The 19,501-nt window shown below is 33.9% G+C and overlaps 1 protein-coding gene across 1 annotated transcript in view; it reads right to left on the reverse strand.

Moving 5' to 3' along the window:
- Positions 1–19,501, reverse strand: part of SLIT2 (slit guidance ligand 2) — a 246,227-nt gene that overhangs the window by 161,978 nt on the left and 64,748 nt on the right. The gene's annotated exons all lie outside the window — the stretch shown is intronic.

Below are 19,501 nucleotides of genomic sequence, written 5' to 3' on the forward strand. Positions count from 1 at the left end.
AAAAAAAAAAAATCAAAAACTACCAATAACACAACAACAAAACAAGCCTTTATATAAAGTTGTTACCTACTCCTCAACTGGACTAAACAGACATTTTTACATCTACTTTTATGCATATGCAAAGGGATACATCTAAAGTGCATTAGACCAGGGTTACTGTAGATACAGAAAGTCCTCAAATATTCCTCATCCAATGCACTAATTCTACCAAGATCCAAACAAGTTCAGAACACTTGCTTTTATTTTATTAAAAGAAGGAGGTAAAGGTTAGGTCTCATTGCAGTAAATTCTCGCATATGTTTTAGCATCAGACAAATCTGAGAAAATTAAAAAAACCTGCAAATGCTCTTAAACTCCTCGAAAAGTTCTCTTATCTCCTGTATAAAAACTAAAAATAAACTATAAATGCTTAAGCATACAAAGAAATACAAAATACACACACAATAATTGTGTATTTGGAAACAAGTTTCACAGTGGGAATCTACCCACCAAAACCACTTTCTAAAGCAGCAGAAACACAGACTTTGGAAGATTTCATCAGTGGATACAGTCCTACATAGTTTCTTGGTTAAAGTTCACTCCAATCCATCAAAATATCAGTATACATGATGTAGCGGGTCATTACTTTTGCAGGAGGAAACTTCTCCTCATGCACAATCTTCAGCAAAAACTATCATTTTTTTGCCTTAAAGTAGACTAAGGTGTTTCATTGTCTAAATACAGTATAACACAGGCAACTCTATCTCACACTGTAACTGTTATTTCAAATAATTCTGTGAAATCCCTCAGGAAATCCAACAGAACAGTTGAGAGGAAAACTGTGAGAAGTAACGATGTTTCACTGAGAAACTCAAGAATTTGTAGTCTACAACCATACAGCTGTAAGGATTAGTGAAACTAAAAATCCCTCTTCAACACTATGCAGCTTCCTTGCAATTCACAGATCAATCCACTAAATATGATGTAAGTTGGACAAGGCCTCTTCAGAACAACAACAAGAAGCAACAACCTCCTAGTCATACTCATGGACAAAGTTCTGATTTGTATGTGATACAATTACCAATTTTTCACTCTTAAAGTACAGTAAGAACAATAATTTGAAAATGACATTCTTTGAAATTCTAGGAAAAATATTCTCTCTCAACACATTAGAATGTTTTCTTTCCAATCTTTTAATCTTCCTCCCTTTACCTCTCCTTCCTGGTTAGGTCCCATCTGACTCCTTAAGCTTCTTACTTTCATTTCCAAATGTTTCTCAAGGACTATTACTCCACAAAGAACAGGAAAAAAAAAAAAGATATAGATTTCTCCTCGAACACTGAACAGACATAACTTCTCTTTTATTTTACTTCAAGGGAAATATTTGTATTTCAGATTACTAAAAATTGCTTTGAATGATTTTGATTTACATAGCCCTAAATTTTTCAGTAAATATCCTATACAAATTCTTTAAATTTAAACTAACTGGAAACAGATCAGGTTCTTCCCTACATGACTTATTTTGTATTAGTTGGCCTTTTTCATGGACACTTCAGGAGTTGAGGAAGCATTTTACACTGCAGAGTGCCAAGGATGCCTTCTCCTGCACCCATTACAGTTCAGATGTACCAGAACAGATGCTGTGGAAACTCCAAAATTTGCACAGAACATACTGGGAGTTTTTTCAATGTTATTTCTCCAGCTCAGCAAGATCCACAACCATCTAACTATTTCTCCCTAACATCACCCCAAAATACACAATGTTGTCTTCAGCTATTCAAATATCCTACATGAGATGTTGGATGGGGGGATTCCAAACCTTCTCCCCCATGATGCTCTGTGCTATAGACCTCCCAAATTTGGCAAATTACAGAAGCTATTAGATTCATATGACACCCTTGGTAACTTAATAGTGAAAACATCCAGGTTAGTAAAACAACATACTTAGATTCAATTTTTAAAATACCACAAAACTTTCATATGCCACAGAACAAGTTTCTTCCTGAAACATCACCACTTCCCACCACAAAGCAGCCATTTAGTGTGTTTTTCCCTTCCACATAGGAAGAACAATAGTTTGCTATTTCATTTGTGATTTTTATTAATTTACACAAGTATTCTATCAGAGTTATCTAGGAAACCTGTTATGTTGTATTACAAACAAACAAACAAAGAGCCTAGCGGAAAACAGGTGGCCCCAGTTTTAGTCATGTCTCATTGTGATGAGTAAAACTCAGGAGAAAAACAAAACAAAATTAAGAAAAGCAGGCAAATTCTTCCAAGTTTTTTTTGCTAGCATAAAATCTAAAGCAGCATTGATACATATACACCCTCAATTCTTTGTTCATTTTCTCTTTACAGATAGTCAGATTACATATTTTTTCTTAAACCTAGAGTATGCTATGCATTATGCAAGTGGTTTACATTGTAAAAAAAATTACTGCATACCGAGTTCTATTACAGTATCATGATTATTTAGTCTGTACAGCTAATAGTTCTCTAGTATTTTTCTCTCACTTAATAAAAAACTTAATCCTAAAGATTTCCTTTTATTCTTAAGTGGAATGTTTCATATTCATGAGACATCTGAGCACTGGCTATCCCCAAAGTTCCACTTTATTTCAGCGTTCATAAAACCCATTTTGTAATTGTCTTGCAGTCATATACATTTAAAGTCTTTTTTTTTTTTCCAGCAAATATACACTACCTCTATTAATCTCCATTGGAAAGCTTCCTCACCACTCCAATGGCTGACTCTAAGAACAGAAGTACAAGAGAAAAAAATCACATAGGCTTTGACTAATGGAGTCTAAATCCACGAACAAAATCTGTAGCTCAGTTTTCTTCATTGCTATTTAGAAACTGTATGAATGTATTTTTTTTCCCCTTACATCTTTCTATTGCTAAGAAACTTGCTTCCCACTGTTTCAGACAATGGAGGCTTAGAGAGCAGAAACAGTTTCAAGGAGTGGTGCACACTAAGTACTACTTCCCAGACCTAAAAGCACACACTGGCTTTTCTCTTCAATTGGACAAAAATACAAGGAGACTAATTGAAAACCCTTATCTTGGCCCATTTCTATTGCTTTATCTCTGTTAAGAACAAAACAGTTTAATGCAGGAATCACTCCATAAAATTCTGAGTACTGTTAGACGTTTTTTTTTTTTTTATCTGGCCTTCGACACCTCCCACATTTGTTACAAATAAATCTTTTAATTAAACATACAATGCATCTGCAACTACAGCTTTGCTGTATCAATTGAGCTTTAACATAACTTCATTCACGTGCAGAGAGTTATTATCAGCTTCCGTTCAACTCAAGTCATAACTGTTCAGAAATTATAGTTTTTGGGTGCAGGATCTCATTTTTTCCCCCAAAGATTTTAAATCCATAATAATTAATTTACAGTTCAACAGGTTTTATTTCTAAAGTGAAGTACATATATTACATTTGATTTCCTTTCATTGTGATAGTTTGATACTTCCAAATGTCACTTTTTTCCCACTGATGAAAAAGGTTATAGTTATCACATTCTCTCTCTCAAGGATGTGAGTTTTAGAGGTGAAACTAGTAGCGCAGATGTAACTCCACGGTAAATTCAACAGCAAGGATAAACAGAGTAGTACTCTCTTCTTCCCTTTTCAGCATTGAATATATCCAAGGATGTGTGAGGATGGGAAGAAAATAAAGGATTAGCCAATTCTCTACTTTCAGCGCCAAAATATTCCAGCCTTTCCTCCTAAAATACCTGTGATCATTTTTGTCAAATGTGCAAATTTGACAGTAATTTCACTTCAATTTTATTTTTTTTATTTTATTATTACTTTATCCTGTTTAATATCTTGGCATGCTCAGGTAAGCCTAGCAGAATTAAATACTGCACAACATCAGTGCAACAAGATGTTTACTGATACGTGCAACTACTAGTGAAAGACCTCTCCATGCCCGGCTGTGACCCTGACGCTTGCTACCGTCTCTGCTGCAGTGAAAAACTGAAGTTCGGCTACTTATACTTTAAAACCTAATGCCAGAGAACTAAAGAACCTTTTTGACAGGAAATAACAAAACAGCAGGAACACATACATATATACATTATTATATATATATATATATATATATATATAATCATCATATAATATCTTAACCACAAGAATTACAGAAGCAAGTTTTTTTAAAATAAGATCTAGAATGTATCAGATCACAGCTGAAAGCATTTACCCAATTCCAAGATGTTTTTTTTCAGTTGCAACTTCTTCCTAATTACCCCCCAAACCAATACCACTTCATTGTAAACATGGCTTCATTCACATGCCACAATGGGGCAAAATACATATTCTCCAACATTTTTACACAAATGTTCTGCTTTTACTCTTTTTAATTATACATAAGTGTAAAAACTAATTTAAAGAAATAACGTTTTATGTTCAAAGCCTGAATCTGAGCACTGGAGTTTCCTTACCTGGCAAGTCACAATTAACTCAATTCCCGATACAGAAAAGGAGAATCACCGACCAGGTTCAGCTTTATCACCTCCTTTTCTATACCATGCAATTCATTAATATCCCTCCTCTAATATATACTGCCAGTCTTTTTAAGACTCAGACTTCATTATGTTCTCCTACCTCCTTTACCATCTCTCTCTGTTATGACACAGTCTCAATGCCTCACAGTTACACAAAAAATGTTCGCCATATCTCACTTCAGGACATCACTGAACCAGAACCCTGATAATTAGTTCAAGGACAGCATATACGATGGACAGCTTGATTAAAGGTTTCATGCTTCTCCCCACCTTTCAGTTCTTGCTTGTTACTGAGAGCGAATTCTCCTGAAACAAAGATGCTTTATGTATGAATGCAGCCTACAAGGTTCTAAACAACTGCGAAGGGAAGATATGCTGGTCTGATAATAAACATCACAATTGCTCAGTTTATATAGAAGTCCAAGTATATATATCTATCCAAGTATAACTATCTATTCTGAAAGTTAATTTACAGTGGAAAATCAAGTGTAGAAGAATAGATACGAATGCTAAGAAAAACTGAACACAAATACTAATACAAAAAATTGCTGCAAGAAATTGAAAACTGTTACATAGATTGGTATTAAAGATTACAAATGGTTGTGAAAATAAATCCTGTTTTAACAGAGATTGATTTAATACAAGAATACTTTTCTAAGAAAAAAATATTCTGCAAGGTAATCAACATCGCATTAAATACCTATTGCAAGAAATTCAATTTTATTTTCTATTTCTGCTTTTCCATAAAATCTTTCAACTCGCTCAAATTTAGAGGCATATTTAGCTATATGTTAGGATCAATAGCCTTCAACAGCTTCCTTGTTGAATCATATAACCTTCTGCAGCAATTATTTTCATGACCAGATTCACGTGCAGATTTATATTACAGCATCATCTCCCCTTACAAGTGCAAACACTACACATGCATTATCCTCGCTGTTCCTTTTAAAACTCCTTGTTCATTCTCTGCTCAATTTTCAAGGCCACTAATGGTTCTACCTCTGTAACTTCACTGAATGACTAATCCTATAGGACTGTTAGGATTATGCTGCAGCCTTAGAACTCTGCTATAGTGACAACACTCCTTCTCTGTATGGCCTGTAAAGCAGGGATAGAAATACAGCAAATGGAGCTACCATAAGGTGCCTGCAACTCATATTTCACACTCGGTAAGCCCTACTGTGTCTACATTTCATGTGTGGTTTTCTTTTTCCCCTCAAGAGTAAGCCCATAATTCCCAGTAATGGACTGGATTTTTCCCCCACTTAGTCTAGCTTTTCCACAGTGGTTATGTAGACCCTAGAACTGCTGTTTAACATTTTCCAAATTAAAACACATTTGGCATCTGTGGACCTATGCAGCTGGAGTGAATCCTTTTGCTCATACTGTTTCCTACTGTCTTTCCAGTATTCAAAACATTATCCAAATAATGCAGAAAAATAAAATAAAGAGACTAATTTAAATAATTAAGGAAATCATGTAAATATACAAAAAAGAGAAATAGGTGACTAACACACTTCTTAGAACAAAAAGGTTAAGTTTCATCATGTGATAGTTGCTATTTCCAGCTGAGCATAATCTGCTCTATTTCCAAAGTTTTCTACTACCCTGTTAAGTTATTTTCAGTGCCTGTAAGAGCTGTGGAAGGACTTAAAGATTTTTGTAAGCATGCTTTTTTATAGCAAAACAAGGTACTAAGCTGCTACTGCAATTATAGCCTATCACCCTTAAAATCTAGCTAGTAGAATTAAAATAACATAAAATAAGAGAATAGCATTATATCCATACGCATTTACAGAAATTGCTGATTATCCCTGTAACCTGGAGCTATGCTCTAGGCAATCTCCCATGCTGTAGATAACAAAATTACTTTGGGATTCTTATTGACATAAAAGATGTTCTCATAACACAAATTTTGATTTGATGAGTTAGAAATATTTGCTGCAATAGCTGTGAATCTCACTCTGTAGCAAAACTTCTTCTCTGAAGACTCAAAAAAAGTCTTCTCTGCTTATGGATGCCCATATATCTTACTAAATTGCACTGATGAGAGCTGTGGTACATAATTTCAGCTTGGCAGCCGTGGGACAAGTAGTTACGGTTTATCTTTTTTATTCCTTTAAAGACAAAAATCAATCCTTTGTTTCTTTGTCACAAGCTTATTGGCTTAATTATAACAGACTTTACATATGAGTATATAAAGTAGCAGTTAGTAACCTCAAGTCACAGCCAATTATCTCAGTTTCTATTAGGGATGAAGGAAAGAAGCACATTGCAAAACCTTGCTTCTCTTTCACATCACATGATCCCTGCAAACAGGATAGACAAACTCAGAGTCATTATTCTCTTTTTTGACTCATATTCTAGATGAGTTGTTTCAGTCCAACTGGTTCTTACCTTCTTATCTAGACTTATTTTCTTTGGGAAAAAGACCTAATCCCTTTACTTCTGTGGACTAATTAAAATGTTTGGGTGCAGGAGAAAGGAAGCTTCGCTTCTAACATTTTAAGCATTATTAAATCATCTTTCTATAATTTCATAACATGATGCAGTAGCCCAGCACACACAGGACTACCAAGCCACAAGACAGCATCATGCAGTGTTCCCCAAACATTAAGATTAGGTACACACGATAAAAACGTATTTGCCAGTTAGGCTAAGTGTATGCTGAACTTAACAGGAAAGAAGGCTGGGTATCAGGAAGAAGCAAAAGGCACAGGCAAGTAAATTCCAAAGAAAGTGAAATATCCCATGGTCTGTGCAAACAGGAATCAGCATCTGAAGCCTCCACAGGGCCAAGTTAGCAGTGACATCCTGATCCATCACTTAACGTGTATTTATAATCTAATACTTAATTTGCTAACTCAGAATAGCAATGCAAGAAAATTGAAAACTGCAATAGAAGACAGATTAAATTATCATATAGAAACAGCAATATATGTTTCCACAAATCTTTCACTTGTGCTCCTTTGAGAAGACTGATGGCACGATTCAGATCTCCAGACAGAAAATACACCACCAGTCAATGGTTCACCTAGCAATGTTAAAACAGACCTTTTCAGCTGTGTCCTTTATAGTAAGGGATAACTGCTACCAAGGAACTATGCAGTCTGCGATCAGATGTTGTGCCTCAGCATTTATCATACATATAGAACCAAATGAAAATATCTAGTGTACTTGTTGCTTAAAATAATCATTGGGTTAACATAACAGACCAACAGCAAGCAACATATTTAGGTTATTTATTTAGAACTATAGGTCAAATTAAATGAAATAAATGGGCATAGGATTTTATTCGTCCTTTCGACTAACTTTCTCAAAATAATACAAAGCAATTCACTCAAATGCTCTACTGAGTACAGTCTGACTCCTGCAACTGGAGAAAAGGAAATAGCATTCTGAAAGGAAGCACATGTTAGAGAAAACATTAGTATATTGAGCATCAGGATCAGAATATGCTGTTTGAGTATTTATTACATACCACATAAAACAAAATCTCAACACAAGTTAAAGGAAATGTGTTTCTCAATGGTATCTAAATAGAAGCTACTGGTTATGGCTTTTTTCTTTAAATCATCCACTAACCAACTTTAAGGGCATCCAATGTCATTCCCTCCTGGCTGGCACAGTGTTTGTTTTGTAGCCAGATCATCATGCATGCTACAATATGCAACTACACTGCCGTGTTTAAGAGGTCATTGGTTTAGCATCAAAAAGGTCACAAAAAGCAACCACACTGACTGTGATCCTCCTCTGAATTCCTAAGCACTCAAATGCTATGACTTGGGAGGTAGAGGAGAGTGACTGGAAGGTTTCACTCAGTAAGGGGTTTCCAAGCAACCTTGCACAGTTGAACACCCTCAAGAAATGGGAACAATGGTTACCTTTGGCACAGAGCCATTAAAGAGAAGCTTGCAGCAACACCATTGTATTCCCACCATCAGTGATTATAAATACAGGCTACATTAAATAGGATCAGAAATAAAAGAAAAACAAACCTCAATATGGGGGTGAACAGAGATATAGGCAGGCTGAATGATTTTTCAAATTGCTTTAACTTCAGTTCTTGCAGAATACAGAGCAGGGATTAAAAACAAAAGCATCACTTAAACGCAAAACTTTATACTGTAATATGTCGAGTACATCTGGAATTTAAGTGCAGCCATGACCTGTGAGGATAACAAGGTGTAGTGAAATTTCCAGTTAATCTCACAACCAATTACAGTTTTAAGGAGCTAAGCAGGTAATTTAGATCCTTGCTAGACATTTAGGATAAGTCAGGCTTGGATTTTTCACATTATCATCCCATACTTACAATATATTTGGCAAAATTTAAAGAAATCCAGGCCAAACATCTGAAATGAGAATTGGTGGTTGTTTGGAAGAAATGTAACTTGGGTGTCAGACACCTACTCAGTGTTTTTAGACTGCGAGTTACAAGACAGGTATAAGAATCAAGAAATAGTGAACTAATGTTTTTGTTTTGTTTTTCTTTCTTATAGTATGCTTTTAATTGAGCAGTTTAAAAAGCTTTTTTTAAAAAAAAAATCAATGCTTTCTAATTATTTATGTTGCATGGGACAATTTGACATGAAATCCCAGTTTTCTAACTTTCATATTAAAGAACAACTTGCATAAGCCTTTAAACAAAAAAAAAAAAAAAAAACTACTATGTTTTAATTAGAGTATTTAAGAAAAATTCCGAATGGAAAGAAATAATTTAGATGAATAACTAAATAACCTAAACTATGCTTTTTTTGAACTCTCAGAGGTTCTATATAAATGGTTTTCTTTTCAGCAAATACCCAGACATAATGAAGGATTGTTTGAATTTTTTCGGAGACACAGAGTCACGTACCACCAAAAATCTGTACTACTAAAACTTTGCAATACATTAGGTGCTACAGATAGTTTTGAATGTGTCTTTAAGCTCTGTAGTTTACTTTCTGAAACATCAATAAAATTACATTTTTTAGAATAAATCATCAAGTGTATTTCTTTCATGGGCAAATACTTCTGTGGTACATCTTAAAAGAGAGGTAAAATATCAGGGAAGAAAAGGGTTGGGAAAGGTACAGACTCTAAAAATATCACAGGTTCTCCTTTGAAGGTAAAATACTGGACTGTCATGCTCTGATAGACTTTAAAAAAAAAACAAAACAAAGGAACAAATTATTCAGTTGTCACGTGGAAAAAATAATGTATAGATAAGTGAGATCAAATTACAAGCTGTGGTTGAAGCATCACTCTTGTACCAGGAGAGGTGCTGAAAAATACAATTTAGCATTCATTCAGCCAAAACAAATAAATTACCTTTAAAATATGTAACACTGAATAACTACAACTATTGCCACACAATCTTCAGAAAGCTCATTATACTTAAACTTCACGAGGAAAAAAATTGTTTTCTTATTTTAATCAAATCAAAATAATATATTATCCAAAATTTTTACGACATGGAACAATAAAAAACAATTTATTATCAGTTGGCCACTAAGCAAATGAACTCTCCTTGCATAACAAATGGAAAATAGCCCTTTTTTTCCCCCCTATTCTGAACAAAGCTAGAATATATCTTTCCACATATTTCTATTACCCTGTTGCAGCAGATGGTGATGATGCATAATTAGATTTAAGACTTTCATTCGGATCAATTTCCATATTTTCTACCATCATTTAACCATTTAGACTGTTTGCAAACTGTCTTTAATATAAAGAAAAGACATTTGCATCACGCTGTGCTCATTCAGTCACACACTGAAAAGCTTTACACAAAGTGAAGTTATTGTACAGCAAATTGGTAAATCACTGTATTTGAAAACTTAACTTATGTATGTTTGTAAGTAGATTGAATCTTTAGACTAAACTTAGGATACAACGTCATTGGGTTTGTTTTTTCAAGTGTCTTTTATCAGTGTAAATGGTTACTGCCCACTTGGAATTTTTGGTTCTTTCAGCTTATAGCCATCTAATCAGCCCAGAACCCAGATTAGGACTGTCACGTTGCGTCAGGAGTTTACAGCGAGTACTCACTAGAGTGCCTTTAATCCTCCAAGGTTTACTCAAATGTCACAACCATCTGGAGGAAAAGGAGGCTTCTTGCTGGGTTCCACTGACCACGAAATTATTTGTAAGGCAAAAAAGACAACTGAAAGCAAAGCCAATGCTAAGTATTTTCTCACTTCCTCCTCCCCATCAACACACACACTCCCAGAACTATTTTTTATAACTTGAAGAAAATCAGAAGCAATTTCAAAAGCTGTAAGGTCATTTTTGTTACTACAAGGAAGACGACCAGATAGGGTGATGTAATGAGAATACTGTGGTAAAGACTTATCCTAAGCATTTGTAATTACTTTTATACACACAAACATCTTGTTTGGACTAGAGATCCATGACACTGTGTTCTTCATAAAATGTTCAAAAGATGTTTGGATGAAATTATAGATTTCTTTTATTCCAGATTTTATTCCTTGTCAACTCAGACTCAAACTTGCAGTAAGAGACTTGAAATGACATAAATATGCTTAGTAACAGGGAGTTCGTATTTACTTAATCAAATTATAATAATATAAAGGCAACTTTACCACAGCTTTCATTGGAAAGAGGAAATCTGGCACAGAAAAAAAAAATAGGTGGCATTGTAGCTTAGCTCAAAGTTGTAATTTCAGAGAAGTGAGGTTTTTCTTGTTTATGGTTTGTTTGTTTGTTTTTGCATACCGAGTACAAGTGCTTGGTGCCTATAAGAAAAATCTGGACCTAGTTTTCTTTTCTTTTTTAGGAGACACATTCCTATTCCTCCTTACCAAGGAAAAACCACTTCCTTCTCTAGCATAGACAAGAAAGCTGCATCTTATTCTTTCAATAATTGTACCTACTTTATATGCAATATGATTATATTATATTCATTATTTTTTCCATGTGACTTAGAAGAGCTCACCTCTGCTTACTGTTAACCTTCCATTTTTAAAATGCAAGAAAAATAAAAATAAAGAAGTACTTTAGGTACTTCTGCTCCAAGTAATTTTTTTTTTGTTTGTTTTACTTGTCAAAATACCTGGCATTCCTGACATTAGTTCCTGCTTTTCTCAACAACATTATGCATTGTTAAAAACTTAAGGGAATGTGAAAACACTTGTCAGAAATGGGGAGCATCTTATGACCATCATCAGAACTAGAAGAACTCTTCCATTTGACAAGTCCTCCTTCAAATTTTGTCTTTTCAAATCATTAATTACTTTAAAATAAATCATTTTCAGAAAAAAAACATATTGCTTGCATGATGAATGTTAACAGCATTTTAACCACTGTTCATTTAGATGTCATGGCATTAAACTGTGGAACAGCTAAATGGTAGAGCTGATTATTTACTCCAAGTGTCACTGGATTGACTGTAATTGCAATGTTGTTTCCTTGTTTCCAATTAATATATCTATGTACTGAAATTTTCAGCCACTTCCAAACTGTATACAAAGTTGCAATACTTGGAATTTTATTACCATAATAACATAAGACAAAAAAGAAGAAAGCCTATCAGAACTTTGAAAAATGTTTTACTTTTTTTCATTTACTCATCTAAGCTTTAGCTATCTTAAGTGGAAGCTTGATCTCCAGTATTTACATTCATGAGCTGTTAAGTAGTCTTTGGAAGTTACAGGAAAATAACTCTCAATTAACAAATAATGACAAAGTCACATTAGATCTGTATTTTCTTGTTTTTTTACAAGTTGTAAACACTACTTGAAATTATTTTCTGATGCTACATAATGAGCAATCCTTATACGTTCTGTAAGTACATCAGAATGCTCTATTTTCTCACAAATACAAGATTTGTTCAGTCTTCATTATAAAACATCATTTTCATTCTTGTTTATACTATATTAGTTCATTCTAATATATACTTCATACAAATTTTAAAATCATATATTTGCTTCATTATAGTTGTAGCAATTGGACACATTAATATGACAGGGAAGACATTATAAAAGAGATGTGATGACAGAAGGAACAGCACGACAGAAAGGTGCTATATAGGAAAAGAAGATTGCTCACCTGTATCAAAAGATCCTAGGTTTGCAGAAGAAACCTTCACCAAGGAGAGATCTCCAGAAAGAGATCCTTTCGCAGTGGCAGTAAGCCCTCAAATAAGGTCTAAGAGAGATGCAGCCAGGCTCCACTCCTTCTGGTCACAAGGTGAATTGCCTTCACCTGTGCTCCCAGGACTGACCGGATCCTTGCTCCAGGTTTTCAATCAGTGGTTCAGGCCATGACTCAGCAGTTACCAAACAACAGTATACAAACTTCACTTATAAAAATGAATTTGAATTAATCATTAAAGCAAAAATTTTCATTGCAAGAAGTATGAAAATGTCAGGTGAATTTAAATATATATTTATACACACATATATATCTTTAAAACTACAAACACAAACAGGCTAAATTAGATTTCAAATCCTAATTCGCAGTAGTAACTTCTATTTGTATACCTTAATCCTCCCCTAGGAAATGCAATCTTCACTTCCTTGCCTTGTGTCCACCTATCAAATGTTACGTATCCAACTCAGCTCGAGTCATAAAATGGGCTGTGTCATCAAAATCATTCAAAAAATCTGAATACGTGCACAAATGTATTTTCTGCCTTTAAAAAACAACAAGCAAACTTCTGTTGTGATGACCTTCCTGCTACTCATACTTTCATGTGCTGTGGGTTGGCACAGAGTACTTGAGTCAGTTTTAGAAATCAGAGTCAAGCGATGAGAAATAGTTAAGTACCACGAGAAGATAACACTACCAACAAGGTTCAGTTACATAGCTTCTAAATCTCTCAACTTCTACAGCTGTTCTTTTATGACCTATTTCTAGGGAATAAATTCTATCTATGACATGATTTAGCTATTCATTACACTTTTAGTAGATGATAAATGTAGAAAACAGTAAACACACATGTTAATATTAAGGATAATATGTAATACTGAAATATATTTTTGAAAATGCTTAGTGTCAGAAATATTTAGACATCTTGCTCATTCATCCTGGTAGCTCTGAAAATATTAGAGCTTTACATTACCTACTGTTAACGTACATCTGATATAAACGAAGATGAGTCTTAAATGTAATATTTTCTTTTGAGTGAGATAATTAGAACTTCTCTTTATATAGATCATCAGTGAAATTCAGACCACTACAAAATCTATTTAGTCACCAGTTTAATCACAGAACATAACTGCTTCTTCATATGTTCAATAAGACAGTCAATTCTGTTCATCCTGTGATGTGTAGTGCCGTCTTCTAGTCACCTAACTTTACATAGACAACAACTTAAAAAAAAAAAAAAAGCCACTATGAAAATATTCCTGCAGTTACCTACAATAAGACAGCATCAGTATTAAAATTAAGACAAGGATAAGCATGTCTTCAACATGCAGAAGTAAAAAAATAAAAAAATAAATAATTAAAAAATAGTAGACAAATGTACCAATGCACCAAGTACAAGGTAATATAATCAGCACCTCAAAGAAAGTAGTATAGGATTCTGAACTCCATAACATCAAGAAGTTTCCAGCACAAACTTACTACACCTTTAATAAAATGAAAGGTTACTGAAAGTACATTCACAGTAAGTTCCGTAGGTATCTGCATTCCATTTATATGCAATAAATATATTTAGAATGGGTAAAACATACAAAAGGAACACTTTTAATAGAATTGTTAAATTGTTTTTAAAAAAACATCAGGCCAGAACAGAGATTCAAGGAAGCTCCTTATACCATTAATCGAGAGATGTCACATGATGGCAACCTTCCAGTTTCTTCCAGGAAGAGTCCCTTGCTCCTCTTCAAATGTGAGCCTCCGCTGTCAATCATCATTACATAATTAATCTGAATCATATAAACAGCTCCTTCACTATTCACCTCTAAATTTTATGCATTTATACAACTCTCTAGCATAATCCACTGCACGTTTCTTGTATGTACCTGTTTTGTTTATCAAAGGTGTTAAATGTGAAGGACAAAACTCACTGTCCAGGAAGACAAGAATAAACTCCATCCTGTGACAAATCCAGATTACTAATAATAATCCATGATGATAATTAAATGATGATAATCCATCATCATTTAACCAGCTTATCCGTGGTTACTTCTGACAAATGTTGGCACTCAAATCCAAAAAGGAGTTTTATCTTTTGATTTTTGAGCCCATCATAAGTTTGCGAACAGAGATACATAAAAATTCTTTTGTTCAAAATACAATTTGGCTAACTGAATTCATGTCATACCACAAAAAGCTTCTTTTGTAATCTAGAACTCATTCCATCTTCATATAAATTTCTTCAGTTTTCTAGTAAAGTAATCTAACTTTCACAAAACAGATAAATACCCTTCATTGTAGTTAGTTGTGTTTAGAATTACAAAAAAGAAAGTATAAAAATATATAGAGAAAATGCTTTTAACTTTATAACAAGAATGGAGTTGTGTTTCTTTAGGCATGTTAAAAAGAATGGGTCTTGATTCTATTAAATTACTCCTGACTGACTATTAAGTGATTGAGTTTGGAATTTTCCTTGATTTTAAAGCATTACTGTATTGCAAAAAGAACAAGAGTAAGTAACGGATTCATCAATATTACCTCCTCCTGGAATCAGTTCACAGGTTCTATGTTCCTTGTGTACTTTGCTATCAGGAAACATGAGATAGACAGCACAAAGCAGACTGGCCAAAAACTCATCATGCTGGGCTAAAATTAAGACAGTCCAGATGGGTAAACACTATCTACACAAAAGACTATAACAGGTACTCATAAATCATGCAACAGAAACCAAATATTGGTTGAAAAAGAGAGAAGGAACAGAATAATGACACAGTTGGTTTTGATTAAAATGGAAAAAGAAGCCTAAAAATTCTGTGTGTTCAACACACAGGCATAATTTCAGAAATCTATGTGACATTAGTTACTATAAATCATAACAGTTGCCTAGAGAGTATTAAATTCCATTAGGACCTTCAGTTTTATTTTTAGAATACGGCAATACCGAGAGGGCCCAATTGTTGCAACAACAATCAACAAACTTTTATTTTATGGCAGTGTGGCAGAAGGAAACAATATGCCTTCCTTAAGTATAATTACTAACCCTGTCAAGTGAATACAATCAGCAGTGTTCCGCAAGATTAAACTTTCGGCTGGATGAAAACAGCCCATTTTATCCACTTGCTATTCTAGTGCAGTTAATTCCTGGCTAAATAAAGAATGACAAATACCAAGAACATTGCTTATTTTCCACATTCATGCAAACAAGTGTATTAAAAAACAAAGAAATCCAAAGGCAAGGTCATACTCAATTGGACCAAAGTTCACAAAGTTAAATCTGAAGGTAGATAATGAATTTTAACTGGTAATATATTGATGGGAGTGGGAGAGAGTTAAAGTCTTGGAACCAGGAAAAAAGATGCAAGATCATGAACCGTAAAGAGACACATATTAGCCAGGTTTTGACTGTGTTGCTCTATTGTGTAAACTATAAATATGATGTAAAATGTAGAAAAAATACGAAGTCATCTGGGGGAACAGTGGAAAGAGCTGAGATGGAGCTCCATTTATTGTTTCTTTATACCAGATATACTATGTATTCCTTTCAAAGACGTATGCATCTGTTTCACATCCTGTGCCAAAGCATAACAGTTCTGAGATCAGCAATACTAGAATTTGAGTACTAAGGGCTGACAGCATCGAAGTCCACTTGTCTAGAAGAAATCATAACACAGCATTATTAAAATAGAAAAGTTAGCAGTTTCCATCGGAAGCAGACAGTCTATGCTGGGTGGCAGCCTTTTGGAAGGCTTAAAACAATGTGTGGAGATAGGAAACTGTTGAAAGCATGGATCGAGAATATTCAGAATGAATGCAGGTGTTAAAAACAGCCCTTCTTAATCCAGGTATATTGTCAAGTCACTGGGATGCAGTTAAGACTTATTTATTGCAGTTTTATCAAAGAATCATAGAATATCCCAAGTTGGAAGAACTTGAAAGATCATCGAGTCCAACTCCTGGCTCCAGATAGGACCCAAAAAAATTAAATGTGTTTTATATGTTTCTAATTGATTGCATTTTAAAGACATAGATGAGCTACAAAAGGTGGAAGTGTGTCAGAGCCATGAACTCCAGAAAGATTTACTCTATGCAGTTCCCAAAGACCTCAGCTTGTAGACACAGCTCTGCTTCCTTTATAATTGTGTTTAAGAGGCAGCCATGCCAGAAGCTGAACAATTTTTTTGTGAGAATTTATGATAAGTACGAGAAACAAGGTTGTTGGCTGAGCTGAACAAGCTAATAACTTTGTGTTCCATGTTGCCTCTACTAGGCAATAAGCTATGAAGATGGGCAACGTGAAAGTATCATTCAAACTGATAAAAAATCCATTTAATTCCTTGCCCCATGGCCAGTGCTGATAGTTTGCACTATCTTTGTCATAGATAGGCTGTCAGCCAATTAACCAGAAGATCATTTTTTTGAAAAATATACTTCCATGTATATTTTTCAAAAAATCATAGCTGAATCTTTTGTTGTCCTGAAGTTTTTAACCATGTGAAGAAACAACGAACATTTGATGAAAAGACTAAACCAAGAGGAATATTCAACCTTAGTAGAACAACCTCACCCTTCTTTCAAGTTAGGTGATTTTACAGTGTATAAGTACAAATGAATGCTATTGTAAAAAACAAACAGAAAAAAACTTCTGAGTACCAAACTGGCACACTTCAGCTAAAAATAAAAACTCCAAAGGAAAAGTTATGAACTTAATACCGGCTACTGATACTCTCAAAATCCTATGAGTTCTGTGGGAAGTCAGCATTCTCACCTATTAATGTCAATTCACTAGACAAAATATTTGTATTTTGATTTGTCGCTCCCTACATAAAAGCAATCAGAAAGCAGTAACACCAATTAATAAATGGTCAGTTTTTTCTTCATTTCTGGGCATCAACTTGAAGAGAGTTCTTAAAAAAAAAAAAAATAGCTGAGATGCACTCACTATTATATAGATCGGATAAGAATAACAAAGGTATTTGTTAAGCACAATCACTCAAAATGCAGTTACAATTTTTCTTAAATCTGTTACTTAGAGTAGGTGATTTCAAAAAGAGCTAAACTCTGTCATACCATGCTTTTCAGTGGAGCACTGCTTATTTAGGAAAATAGCAGGAAAACAGATAAACCAACCCAACTTTTCTCCAGCATACATTTTTCTTTTGTAATAAACACTGATTACAACTGCTTTTCCTCATGAAATCTCAGAAGACATACCAAATAGCCTCCTCAAAGACATGCACTAGTTTAAACTAGTTTTCTCAAGAAAAAGATATGCTAGAAAAGAAAAAATGCTTTTAAATACAGAAATATTCCAATCCTCAGTTGGAACTATCAGTTAGTATCTGAGTAATAAATGAAAGTTTTATGAATTCAAAAGAAAAAAAAAAACATTCTCAAGAAATGTCTTTATTCATTTTTAGAATAAATACATTTCTAAATATTTGTTCAAGACTGTTTTGTACCAAGTAAAATGCTTGCTGCTCTAAGAGCTAATGCAAAGCTGTACAAAGGCAAGTTTTTTTGGTTTTGGTTTGTTGTTTTTTGTTGTTTTTTTTTTTTGACCTGGCTTTATCACTGATTTCAAATTGAGAGGATTTTGACACACCTGTCACAATCAAGATCTGTGAAAGCAAATTACGGTAATAATATAGTAAATAAAAATTCTTTGCATTGTTATAAAATCAGCAAGTAAATAAGTATTAAAAGCTAACATTCTTTAAGTGGCAAAAAAAGAAATATGACTATTAAAGCAGCACACAATATTATAGTAATTCTAATCAGCACTGTTTTACCTTAGCATTTTACACCCTGATGAAACCAACAGTATATATCCAGATCTATTCTGTAGTGTCTTAGAAGAGTCTGCAATTACTTTGTCCCAATCGTAAGAATACTGGGAAATTAGGTTTGTTTAAATTATTTCCTGAATAAACTTTCTAAGAGCTAGATGTAAGAGGGAAATCAGGAAGAAGACAGAAAATCAGAGTTTTCTTTCTCCATAAAAGAAAGAAAGCACTACCACAAAAAGTAGAAGGCCAATATGCAAGATAAAACATTAAAATAAAAGACAGATTAATGAATCAGAACACAAGATTAAAAGTATTAGCAGACTTGATAACTGGAAGTCACGTTCCTCACCTGTACAGTTGGGATTAAAAAAAGCAAAGAAATTGTGATCATCAAGAAAAGAATTAAGAAAAGAAGTATATTCACTAAGTGTGATTATTGTTAACAATATCCGCATGCCACAAATTCAGCCACTGTGATTGCATCAGTTGTAGGAGCCTAAAGATAGGCCCCTGTAAAATTATTTAATTAAAATGCAATCATTTCAAATATGCCAAACATTTAGAAAATCCAGTGAGCTAGGTGGTTTGCGTAGCTAACTTTCATTTACTTTTCCTTAACAGACATACATGCCACATCCAAATTTTTATTACGATAAGCTCAGTACATGGTTTCTGTATGTATTTTTGCTTTATATTTTTGACAAAAATCAGATAAACCTGACAAATCTGCTGTAACTCAATGACTTTTCTGCAAGTTGCAGTAAAGACCACCTGCAATAGATGCTGCTATATTACTGGTTCATAAAACATTTCAGCATGAGAAAGGACATATTAAAATCTCAAAACATCAAAACTCCAAGTTGTATTTCCAAAGAAAGATTAAAGTGATGACTGTAACTTAAAAAAAAACAACAAACAAAACACAACAACAAAAACCTATAATAAATTCAAAACCTCCTGGTCTCTATGAGGAGTATGAAACAAGAACCGAGACTAAGTGATTAACAACCAAACAGGTGAGCTGAAAAATTAAAAGTTCCCAATTTCTAAGACATCTGCTCCTTTAAGAGAATATGTTCCCTCAACTTTTAAAAATATATAGCACTACTCTCTCTTTTTTTTTC

Source organism: Meleagris gallopavo, chromosome 4 (genome assembly GCF_000146605.3).
Source record: "Meleagris gallopavo isolate NT-WF06-2002-E0010 breed Aviagen turkey brand Nicholas breeding stock chromosome 4, Turkey_5.1, whole genome shotgun sequence".
NCBI lineage: Eukaryota > Metazoa > Chordata > Aves > Galliformes > Phasianidae > Meleagris > Meleagris gallopavo.